The sequence below is a fragment of the Crinia signifera genome, chromosome 3 (genome assembly GCF_055691185.1).
Source record: "Crinia signifera chromosome 3, ASM5569118v1, whole genome shotgun sequence".
Lineage (NCBI taxonomy): Eukaryota > Metazoa > Chordata > Amphibia > Anura > Myobatrachidae > Crinia > Crinia signifera.
In genome coordinates, this window is record NC_139219.1 from 325,142,838 (window position 1) to 325,154,873 (window position 12,036).

The 12,036-nt window shown below is 45.5% G+C and overlaps 1 long non-coding RNA gene across 1 annotated transcript in view; it reads left to right on the forward strand.

The window, feature by feature from the left end:
* Positions 1-697: 697 nt before the first annotated feature.
* Positions 698-12,036, forward strand: part of LOC146062810 (uncharacterized) — a 29,518-nt gene continuing 18,179 nt past the window's right edge. The window contains exons 1-2 of the long non-coding RNA XR_014471531.1: positions 698-726; positions 1,591-1,674. This is a non-coding gene — a long non-coding RNA (uncharacterized LOC146062810). The remainder of the gene's footprint in view (positions 727-1,590; positions 1,675-12,036) is intronic.

The following is a 12,036-nucleotide window of genomic DNA, read 5'->3' on the forward strand; positions in this document are numbered from 1 at the left end:
ATTGCCAGAATCTGTAATCACTTTGCTTGAGCCCCAAAACACGAGAAGCATCTGACATCCCGCTGAGAGCGCCGGCCTGCGCTGCACGATGCAGCTGCACTGTCTCTTCCTTAGCAGGCTGCCAAACCAGTTCCATTATCTTAAGGAGAATGCCTCAAACCCTCAGACAGCATATATGTTTAATTATGTGACATCTCACAAGGGATGAAGGAATAAGCACCTCCTTCAAATCATAAATCTCACACGCCATATATCACACGTAGCGGGTAGCATGCGATGATCTCACCAGCCTGACACAGAGTACAGTAATGCAGAGAGAGAGGAGAAGGATCGGTGATTTGTAATGAAAACCATTCGGCCAAACACTTCCAGCACACTAATTGGCATGAATAATTGAGAACTAAATTCCTTATTAAAGAGCTTTCTAGCCTTGTTATCATTGCATGTAAATTGTCTTGTCTCTGGGGAGTGCCTACGTATATTTATGTTGTGTTCTGTTTTTTTTTTTTTTTTTTTTTATCTGTTTAACTGGGAATGACTCAACAGAGCTGTAGATGCACATGGTGGTCTTCCACAGAAGCCATTGGATGTTGCAGTTGCGGAGGCTACCACTTGGTGGAGCTGTAGAGCGCAAAGGAAGGGATTCTATCAACAGAGAAAGCACTCGTTAGTTTGACATGAGCAACTGAGCCAGAGTTACTCCGAGGAGCGGAGCTGGAGAGCAGGGTGAGGTGCCGCAGGTTTGAGAATACTGACACTGAGGTGGTGCCAAGCATCAGGGCCACTTAGTGCCAGTTAAACAGAGTGATGTGGCCCACAGCAGAGTGAGAGCCAGATTTGTGTAGACAGTGTGTGGCAGCACTCAGGGCTACTTGAGGATCCGTGGAGGCTGATGTGAGCTGAGTGTGGGAGATGTCCCTGCTTTAGGTGAGCTGCTGTGTAAATGGATTTATCTACCAGAGACTGAGAGCCTATTTTGTGTTTGCATGCAATGCCGATGTTTGCATAACTGAGCGATTATCGGCATACTGCACTTGCTCCTTGCTCTAGATTATGTGTAAGCCAAAAGTCTGATGGGTGTATGTATTTGTCTGCAACTTGCAGGCATCGATGAGTTCTCAAAGTAAGTCTTCCCAAAACATTTTTAAGGATAGAGTTGACAAAAGTGCACTAACAACTGATATACAAATATTACTGAGTGCTGAAGATAATTGCGCTATTAAAGCCTGTATTTACTGTGCCTTATTATTGGAGAAGTAAAGCTGTTGTTTTCTATGACTCGCCTCAATGCAAATGATCAGCCTGAAGTTTTGCTAGCTTGCTGGATCATAATATATTGCTATTTCATTATCGGTCCTGTTGAGAAAGTTATTGAGTATATTTAGAGAACATCTTATTAAAGTAATTGAGAAACTGTATTTTCTATTAGTCATAGCCAAAGAGGTGCTACAGCAGGTGGAGCAAGGAAGTTTATTTAAGCTGGGTGCACAATAAACAATGTATACCCAGCACCGTATCGGAAATGCATACACAGTTAATGTATTTATTAACAGTTTCTTATATAACGCAGCATATTCCGCTTTAACACAGTTGCCGATGACCTGCGCGAGGAGCGATGACTGGGAAGGGGGGACTGCTCCAGGACGGATATGCCTTTTTCCATCACTCCGCTGAGTAAGTCTTTGGTTGCGTGGTGCCTGCGATGTCTTGTGTCCAGTTAAAAAGCATTCCCATTGCACTCAGGTCTGAATGAGGCCCTAAGGGAGGGTCAGTTGTTATAGAGAAATAAACTGAAAACAACTGTGACATTCCGGGAATCTATCAGTGATTTGTTTCCGCATAATACAGGATGTTCTCACTTAGTAAGGGATGATAAGGGTACAAGTTGGCTAATGTCCACTGAAGACTATTCGGGGTGCCCCCCCCCCTTCCGCCCACACCCGTGACATCTCCTAGTAGCAGCCTGTTATCACATAGCCAGGATATTCTACATGTGGTTATAATTCTGAGGGATTCCACATTACTTAATCCTGCTCCTTTATGGGAAATAATTGTCAGATGTTATCTGATGGGAAGGTGATTCAGGAGTTATATATTTATTCTCCTCCACGGACATGATGCTGGTCAGCACAGACACACTGTATACTGTAAGCTGACATACAGGCAGAGGCTGATACAGGCCTGACGTAACAACAGCGCAGATCTGCAGTAAGTGCACCGGTATTCAGTGGCGGATTAAGGCAAATGGTAAAACGCTGATAAAAACGTCCATTAATCACGATTTGCGGTGAAACTTGGGCCCATATCAAGTGGTTTCTTAGTGACGGATAATTAGTGGCATGCTGTGAGATAAGCGTGGGCAAGCTGTGCGGATTTCAGGGCACTTACAGTGTTTATACCATATCCAGGAAGCAAATGCCAGCGTGCCAGTTATATCTATTTATTCAGTTATTTATATAGCGCACACATATTCCGCAGCGCTGTATTTGAGCATTCACATCAGTCCCTGCCCCAGTGGAGCTTACTATCTATATTCCCTACCACATGTACACGCACACACAGACATTCTAGGGTTATTTCTGTTGGGAGCTCAATAACCTACCAGTATATTTTTGGGAGTGTGGGAGGAAACCAGAGTACCCGGAGGAAACCAACGCAAGCACGAGGAGAATATACAAACTCCGCACAGTTAGGGCATGGTGGGAATTGAACCCATGACCTCTGTGAGGAAGTAATGCTAACCATTACACCATCTGTGGTGCCCTAGGAGATCAACACTTTTATTGGTAAGCTGCTCAATCAGAGGTCTGTCATTCAGGTGCCAACAGGGAGGGGTAAATCTGGTTAGGAAAAAAAACAGTTTGTATCCCTATTGCACACTGAATGAGAAATATACATATAATAATCAGATAATACAGAGATCTTGGTTGCATATATCTGCCCTAGGAGATACCAGGCACCGGATGCCTGTACGATCGCTCTGCTGGAGAGTCCCTGCCCGCTTTTGTCACATAACTTGCTCTGCAAGGGGTGCACAATGGAGAAGAGGATGTACAAGAATAAATATAATAAATAATTTAATGATGGAAGTTACAGCCTTATATCATACAGATAGTGGGTTTGATAAATACAGTAATGATCAGTATCGCGTCTGACGCTGTAGGTCACCTATCAACCTTAAAAGGCATTACCGACCTGTTAGCGTCAACGCAATTCCAGTGACAGTGATTTGAGGGGGTGGTGTATTTTGTGTCAACATGAGACTGTTGACATGGTGGAAATGCATATTGACATGCTCAGCATATCCACACTGACCACGTCCCTGGTGGTCTAGTGGTGTCTTACCTGGTACGACCAGTAGTGTCCCGCGATGACGTCATGAGGACTTTTAGTAGATCATAAATCATGTCGATGTTTTAACTGTGTTGGCCTTTATCCCATGTCAACCCTTTAGGGTTAATCTAGACAATGTCAATTACTGTTGACCTTTGGAACCACATCCATTACTGATGTCAGATCATGTCCCAATCATTGACAATGAGTGAAGTTTGACGTCTCTCCCAGTCCCAAGGTGATGTATCTCAGAGTCCCAAGATGATGTATCTCCCAGTACCAAGATGATGTATCTCAGAGTCCCAAGATGATGTATCTCACAGTACCAAGATGATGTATCTCAGAGTCCCCAGATGATGTATCTCAAAGTACCAAGATGATGTATCTCAGAGTCCCCAGATGATGTATCTCAAAGTACCAAGATGATGTATCTCCCAGTCCCCAGATGATGTATCTCAAAGTACCAAGATGATGTATCTCCCATTCCCAAGATGATGTATCTCCCAGTACCAAGATGACGTCTCTCCCAGTCCCCAGATGATGTATCTCCCATTCCCAAGATGATGTATCTCAGAGTCCCAAGATGATGTATCTCCCAGTCCCAAGATGATGTATCTCCCAGTACCAAGATGATGTATCTCAGAGTCCCAAGATGATGTATCTCCCAGTCCCAAGATGATGTATCTCCCAGTACCAAGATGATGTATCTCTCAGTCCCCAGATGATGTATCTCCCAGTCCCAACATGATGTATCTCAAAGTACCAAGATGATGTATCTCAGAGTACCAAGATGATGTATCTCCCAGTCCCCAGATGACGTCTCTCCCAGTCCCAAGATGATGTATCTCAAAGTACCAAGATGATGTATCTCCCAGTCCCCAGATGATGTATCTCCCAGTCCCCAGATGATGTATCTCCCAGTCCCAAGATGATGTACCTCCCAGTCCCAAGATGACGTCTCTCCCAGTCCCAAGATGATTTATCTTGGGACATCAGAGGGACGTAACAGGTTTCTATGCTGGGGCTAATGTTGCCGCTACAAAGAGGACTCCTGACGCTACTGTACAGTGCAGTGTAAACAGCTCTAACCTGGGAATAATCTGGATCAGAGCCTTGATGAAAATGGGGCCAGTCCTAGTTTGAACCATTTTGGAAATGTGTTCCAAATCTTGGGACAGACCCAAGACTAAAGGCCTCATACACTACCGTGTTTTGGGCCGGTTTTACCCGTTCCCGACAGAATAGACTGAGAAATCAGACCAAATTGTGTGCGTGTGTTCTCCTCTCAGGTCCGATGACTGGTCCCGTGTGCATCAGATCTGAGGGCAGATCGGCATGCAGGTCCGACCTTCAACCTTGAACCCTCCTCCATGTGGTGGGAAGGTCCCGGGCGGCTCGTGGGGGATCACAGTGAAGAAGCACCACTAAGAGGAGCAGGTTCTTTGCATGCTTAAGACAAGGTGAGAGGGGTCTGGAGAGATACCAAGAGGAGAGGAAGCTGCTGGAGGGACACAGGGCGTGGAGCTGCTTGGGGAACAGAGACAGATATAAGAGGCACTACTACTGTGGACATTTTGTGACACAACTGAATAAGGAGTACTACTGTGTGGCACAAATGAATAAGGAGTACTACTGTGTGGCATAATGTGAATATATGTCACTACTATGTGGTATAATATGAATCAGGGGCACTACATTCAGTCTCATGTGAACATGATTGTGCTACTGTGTGACATAATTTGAATTGTGGATACTACCTTGTGACCACACCTCTTCCTTGTGAGACCACTGTCCCTTTATAAAGTATGGTTTCTTAGTAGGGCACACATTTTGTAGTTTGCATGGAGTGAAGAAATCCCTGGCACTGGCACGTCTCCTCCTAATGGGGGGTGGGATAGTGGCCAGGGAAATGAGTTGCACCAGGACCAATTTAAGCCCTGATAACAGGATATCAAAAAATGGTTGTGTCATTTCAGCTAAACTAGTTTCAAAGGACCTCTTACCCAATTTCGGATATGTGTGTTCACAATACCAGCAGTTTTCTATTGCAAAAAAATGGGCACAACATTTTTTTTTTAACAAAACCCCACAGAAAATGTAAAAAAAAGTTAAATTAGAAACAACTTATACCCCACATTTTCTAAAAAAAATAATCACTGTTAAGTAATAAAAGGAAAAGAAAACAAATGCAAAAAAGTAGAAAAAAAGGTGATTTTGAGGTACATTGCCACCATTTTAAAGTACATTTTTTTTTTTTGTCAAAAAAAGTTCAAGCAATTACATTTGTTTTAAACAAATACTTTAATGGTATTTGGGGTGCATAAATTTTATTTATTTTGGGGTGATTTAATATTGATAATGACATGGAACTATTGGACCAATTAGGCTTATTGAAAACTTCCAATTGTCCAATTAGTATTTACGGTGGGGGGAGTGTTGTCTAAAATGGTCAGTAGGGGTCCACGACATTTGTATCATAAAATTGGGAGTTTACATTTTTTTTTAGACCTTTCAATGGTGATACGGCCACTAGGTCGACACAAACATTAGGTTGACATGGGGAAGGTTGACAGTCAAAAGTTCGACTTGGGGATTTCACTAGGGTGCGGTGGGACAATAAAATAGTGTGCTAAGCGTAGCGAGGCACCGTGCCCGAAGCATAATGAGCCATGCGAGGGGACGCGGTGTTACGTTTCGGTGTCCATGTTGACTGTGTTGACATTCGGGTAAAAAAACCCATGTCGACCTTTTGACTGTTGACCTTGCCCATGTCGACCTAATGCTTGTGTCGTCCTTATGACATGTCGACCTAACCCCATGTCAACCTTCAGTCATGTCTGCGGAATATGTATGCGCTATATAAGAAACTGTTAATAAATAAATAATAAATAAAATAACTGTCGACCATAATGCATGTTGACTTAGTGGTGTCGACCTAGCTGTTGTCTATCCAATGATCCGCACCCATAAATGATTTTGTATGAATGGAAAAATCTGTTGGTTTTTTTTTTCCACATTTTCCTCTGCACAGTTGCGTTGATATATTCTCATGACATCACCAACTGTAACCGAAACTGAGGTCACCCCACTTGTCTGCATGTCAACAGCTTCGTTCCAGAGACTTTTGTCATTGTGCCAAACATTTTGTCAAAATAATACGATACCATCCCGTTATAGTGCAATCTGGAAAACACGTCAAGTCTCGGACACCTTTTTTTTTCTTTTTTTACGCATTGAGCCCTTTTAGAGCAAGGTTAGTACAGAGCAGGTTACACGATACTGGTATAATCCCATCTAGAAATTAGGAGAGACTGCTGTGGTCTTGGCTCCCACCCATGTAGGATCAGTCTTAATGCAGGATAAGTCAATAAAATGGAATTTACAGTCTAAGTCTAACACTTGTGTGCAGGATTAAGATAAAACTCATCATTGGATTGAGTGGCCATAAGTAACTGACACTGACAGAGAGGCCGCTCAACAAGTTATTTGGCTTAAGAGATAATGCTCCTGAAGTGGAAAACATCTCCTCTGGCGAGCCCTACAATGACGGGATCAACATCAGTCAGTGGACTGTCATGGCTGCATGCTTTTATTTGCATACCATTATTAACTGTTCTACTGAATTATGTATCAAGCCTCCTAAAGGGTGGAGAAGCGGACCCATATCAGCCAATCAGCTGCTGGCTGGCATTTCAGTTACATGCCACAGAATGATAGTTAACAACTGAATGGCTGGTCTGGACAACTTCTTCACTCTTTTGGAGGCTTGACATAGCTACCTCTTCATGCTTTGTTTTGTTATGATAGAATATTGTACTGTTATTGAATAACCATGGCCATGGCTGTATAGCAGGAGCCAGATGTAATACGGTATGGTGTAGGAGTTTTCCATCTTGAGATCAAAGCTTTTCACAGTATTTATATCATTGGTTATTTGTATTGCTCTGACATACAATATAGCCCTACTGTTCCCTTTGCATTACAAGTTAGGGACCTGATTCAGTTTGGCTCGCTAGACAGTGTACATTCGACTGCCGAGGGAACACCTTAATGCCGCCCCGCCAAAGACTCCTAACTCTGTTAAACCAGACCGGGGTCTAAATGCGGACTGTCTGTGCCAGAGACAGCGGTCGTAAGAAATGGGATATTTATCATGCGATCTGGAGTTCTGCAGCGCATCTTGTATGTTGTTCTCAGCTTGTGGTCTAAGTTTGATGGTAATGATGGTGTGGGGGCGGCTGGACAGAAGGCATTGAGCAGGACAAGGAAGTCCATCTTTCGGAGTATTTCTCAAATTGAGGAGCACTAGAAACATGTAAAAACCACCTCTAGAACATTTGTTACCCAGGTACTTTGCAGAAGGTACATCCCTTTCAGCTAATCTGTTGGACTGTGGATACTGGGGACTGCTGGTGACATGTGAGGTGGTTAAAGTCTAGACCTCACCACTCATGAACTGATGGAACTGTCAGTGAGTAGCAAAGATGGACCAAGTGAGGTCAGGAGCCTCATGGAGACCTAGCAGGTGCTTGACATGAAAGCATTGCAGTGGGGACAGGCAGAGACAACCCACTCAATGTCAGCAGCCATAGAAGGCCAAAATAGGGAATCCTTAACCCGCCGTATGGTAGCTTCACGCCCAGGGGGCCTCTGGTGGACCTGCTAAGCATAGAAATCTTGAAGGCCATAAGGTATCACGAAATGCTGACTATGCAGAGGATGTCATCGGAGAGGGTTAGTACATCATGAGAGGTGAAGAAAGAATTGAGGTCACAAGACAGTTCCTATTAGGGAAGCCAATCCCGGGGCATTTTTTCAATCCCGGGATTCGGGATTGAAAAATGCTCGATTCCCGGGATCCCGGGATTGGCTTTCCTAATAAAAAGACTGCCCCACAATTACTGCCCCAGTAATTACAATGTAATTTCTTACATTTGATGGTTGCCTGGTGGGGGGACTGGTCGTCCATGCCGCTGGCATGCTGGCTGGGTGAGCGGGTGAGCGGGTGGGCGCGCAGGCTGGCTGGGTGGACGCTTGTGCTGGGCGGGTGGGCACGCTGGCTGGGCGGGTGGGCGGCGCGGCATTACAATGCCGGGCGCGACCTCTGCCTGCATTAGACTGCGCGCATGCGCAGTCTAATCCCGAAATCCCGGGATTGGAAACTCCAATCCCGGGATTGAAATCCCGGCGTTTTGGGGGCCAAATCCCGGGATCCCGCCGATCCCGATCCCGGGATTGGCCACCCTAGTTCCTATGTAAGAAGAAGGCCTCACAGGACACGTGACACAAGGCGTTGATTGCGTGGAAGCTCTTTCCACGACTGTACACCACATCCAGGTGGGACCTCGAGCAGAACATCCATGCTGAGGCGATATGCAGTGGTTTGTGTACAATGATGATCAGGGAATTGTGGTCTTTAACCCTTTGAGGTCCGCACCAAAAAAAAAAGTTTATTTCAAACTGATTTCTCAACCGTTTGAGGCATATATCTCAAAAACTGTGGGGTCTCATTTTAAAAAACTATTGATTGTTGTTTGTTGTTATTAGTATTATCCTCAATGAATAAAAAATGCAAAGAAAATGTTTTTCCTTTTCTTTTTTTTTGTGGTGCGGACCTCAAAGGGTTAAGCAAAAATTTAGTGTAAAAGAGGCACCAAAATATATCACTGCCAATCAGAGCTTAAGAGTTGCCAGCCATGTACAGAACAGGACCCGCTCCCTATGACATGGGGCAGACAGGGTTAAGAATCCTGCTGTTACCTTCAGGAAGGAATCTTCACACATGTGCATTACATGAGCGTGATTGGTCTGGGATGGGTGTATAAAAGGAATGGGGATCCTGTGGGCGGGGCTTACGATGCTAATTAGCAGCCTGATGGTAGCTATGGCGGTCGGGGTAATGGAGTGTTGGGAAGCCACAGAGGTTCATTTTTCACAGGGATTGGTACTTGGTGAGGATAAAAATTATTTTTAGCAGCAATAAGATAAAACAATAGGCATACTGTCGGCAACGGTCCCATGAAATGCGTCACAGAGTTTAAGCAGTCAATCACATGATGTACCAGCACACATTTGTATCGATGCCAAATCACAAATCTTTAGTAAACTTTCTTTTGAAGAAGTGGTGAGGCCATTCGTCTGGGGGAACCCGCCCCAGAAAGGGCATCGTTTGGATTCATTGAAAAGGTGGCACATTTAAAAAGCTCAGAGATTACCGAAAGCCCCCAAAACACCTCTATATGTAACATATGAATTACCTAATATACTTGGGACAAGTGTAATGGAGCCCAAACTCTAGGTGATATCACATGATTGTATGCATATTGAATGCGCCACACGACGCGATTTGCGGGCCCGTCGGTCGATAAGTATTATGTGTTGCATTTAATATTTATCGAATTGCATGAGCGATTGCATGTGGTTTTTAACCACATGCAATCGGTCGCAATGCAATTGGCGGGTGGCAGAAGGGCTGGCGTGCGGCGTTAGTCAGCGTCGGGAGGCAGAATTTGGAAAAACATTTCAAAAGACTGAGGGCCGCCCAGTGTTTTGAAATGTTTTTAAAATTCAGCCGCCTGTTGCTGACTAGCGCCGCCGCCAGCCCCCCTGCTGCCTGCTCCGCTACACCGCCGCCCGCCCTCTTCCAGCACCCGATGTGGCATCGCCCTGTTGCGTCGCATCTCATCGCACCAGTGTATGACCACCATTACTCAAAACCAGGATTCTCCTCACAGAAATTGTATTATTGAACTGTGACGCCAGCATTCTCGCTGCTCGCCCCGCCGGCAGCTGGTATGTATCGCTCATCATTGGCAGGTATAACTTCATGTGTCAGTATCACAGAACGTCGCTGTGCAGCCTGCTGCCCGCATGCATTAGGCAGAGAGCTGACATGTCGATAAAACGTTATTTAGTGCTTCCTGAGGAGCTGGCTGTAATATGTCCCAGAGAGGGTTATGAGGCGCCTGGCGTTTCGCTGTATGGAATGCGTGTGTCGTAAACCAGGCTGCTTATCGTTCAGGCACCTAAATAGAAAGAGCAGGACACACTGAAGTCCCCGCGCAGCTGCGTGTCCACGCTTTCCAGGGGGAGGCAGGGGGCAATTGTACCCAGAGCAATCTTTGCACCTATGTAACTCTTATTCTCACCTACTGTATGTAACACTGTTATCACATAGGGAAGCTGCTGCTTCTTACTTATGTAACACTTCTCACTAATATGATCATATCCCCCAACTGTCCCGATTATTGTCTTCTGGGAATCCCACCCGGGGCCGGCAGTGTCCTGCTGTGGGGGCAGTTGGGAGACCCCCCTGCCTGGCGCTGTTCCCGGAGACAGAGGGGCTGGGGGCATGGCTGGCTTGGGGTGTCCAGCCTTGGACTTGAACCTTCGGCCAAATAAGGCCAGGCAGTGGTTGGGCCTATATTTTTGGCTGAAAATGATGCTAAGCGCCTCAGTATTGTTTTATATTAGATTGCAGGGTGTATTAGTACTCTGATTAGCATTGCTCAGTACTACACAGTACATCTGCACTTACTGGTGAAAAATGTATATAGCACATGTAACTGTGACAGGTAAGGTGGCCCCTATAAGCTCTGGGCCCTATAGCAGCTCCACCACCTGCACCTATGGTAGTTACACCCCTGTATATAACACATGTAACTGTGACAGGGAAGGTGGCCCCTCTCAGCTCTGGTCCCATAGCAGCTGCACCCCTGCACCTATGGTAGTTACACCCCTGTATATAACATGTAACTGTGACAGGGAGGGTGGCCCCTCTCAGCTCTGGGCCCCATAGCAGCTGCACTCCCTGCACCTATGGTAGCTACACCCTGTATATAACACATGTAACTGTGACAGGGAAGGTGGCCCTTCTCAGCTCTGGGCCCATAGCAGCTGCACCCCCTGCACCTATAGTAGCTACACCCCTGTATATAACACATGTAACTGTGACAGGGAAGGTGGCCCCTCTCAGCTCTGGGCCCCATAGCAGCTGCACCCCCTGCACCTATGGTAGCTACGCCCCTGTATATAACACATGTAACTGTGACAGGAAGGTGGCCCCTCTCAGCTCTGGGCCCCATAGCAGCTGCACCCCCTGCACCTATGGTAGTTACACCCCTGTATATAACACATGTAACTGTGACAGGGAAGGTGGCCCCTCTCAGCTCTGGGCCCATAGCAGCTGCACCCCCTGCACCTATAGTAGCTACACCCCTGTATATAACACATGTAACTGTGACAGGGAAGGTGGCCCCTCTCAGCTCTGGGCCCCATAGCAGCTGCACCCCCTGCACCTATGGTAGCTACGCCTTGCTCTTGGGTGTCCTTGGGTGGGCTATAGCACTAGATTTCTTCACAGCTACTTTGGAAAGGAAATCATTTATTTATTAACACCATATTCAGTCATGTGTTATAATTAAGTGTAGTCATCAAATCTCAAAAACCTGGCAACAAAATGGAAATGGTCCTTGGGACAGGGGTTGGGTTTGGCCAGGCATATTTGGAAAACTTGGCTCTTATGTGCTCACATGTGAGTTCAGTTCAGCATTGAGTAGGAACAGAAATGTAAAACAGGTTATTTGCCATTAATGAGTTCAGTAACAGCTCCAAAATGCTGCATAAAAAAGGAAAGGTTAGATAACTGCGCTATGTGAGGAAATAATTCACTGTATAATATTCAACAATTTATTAACCAATAAA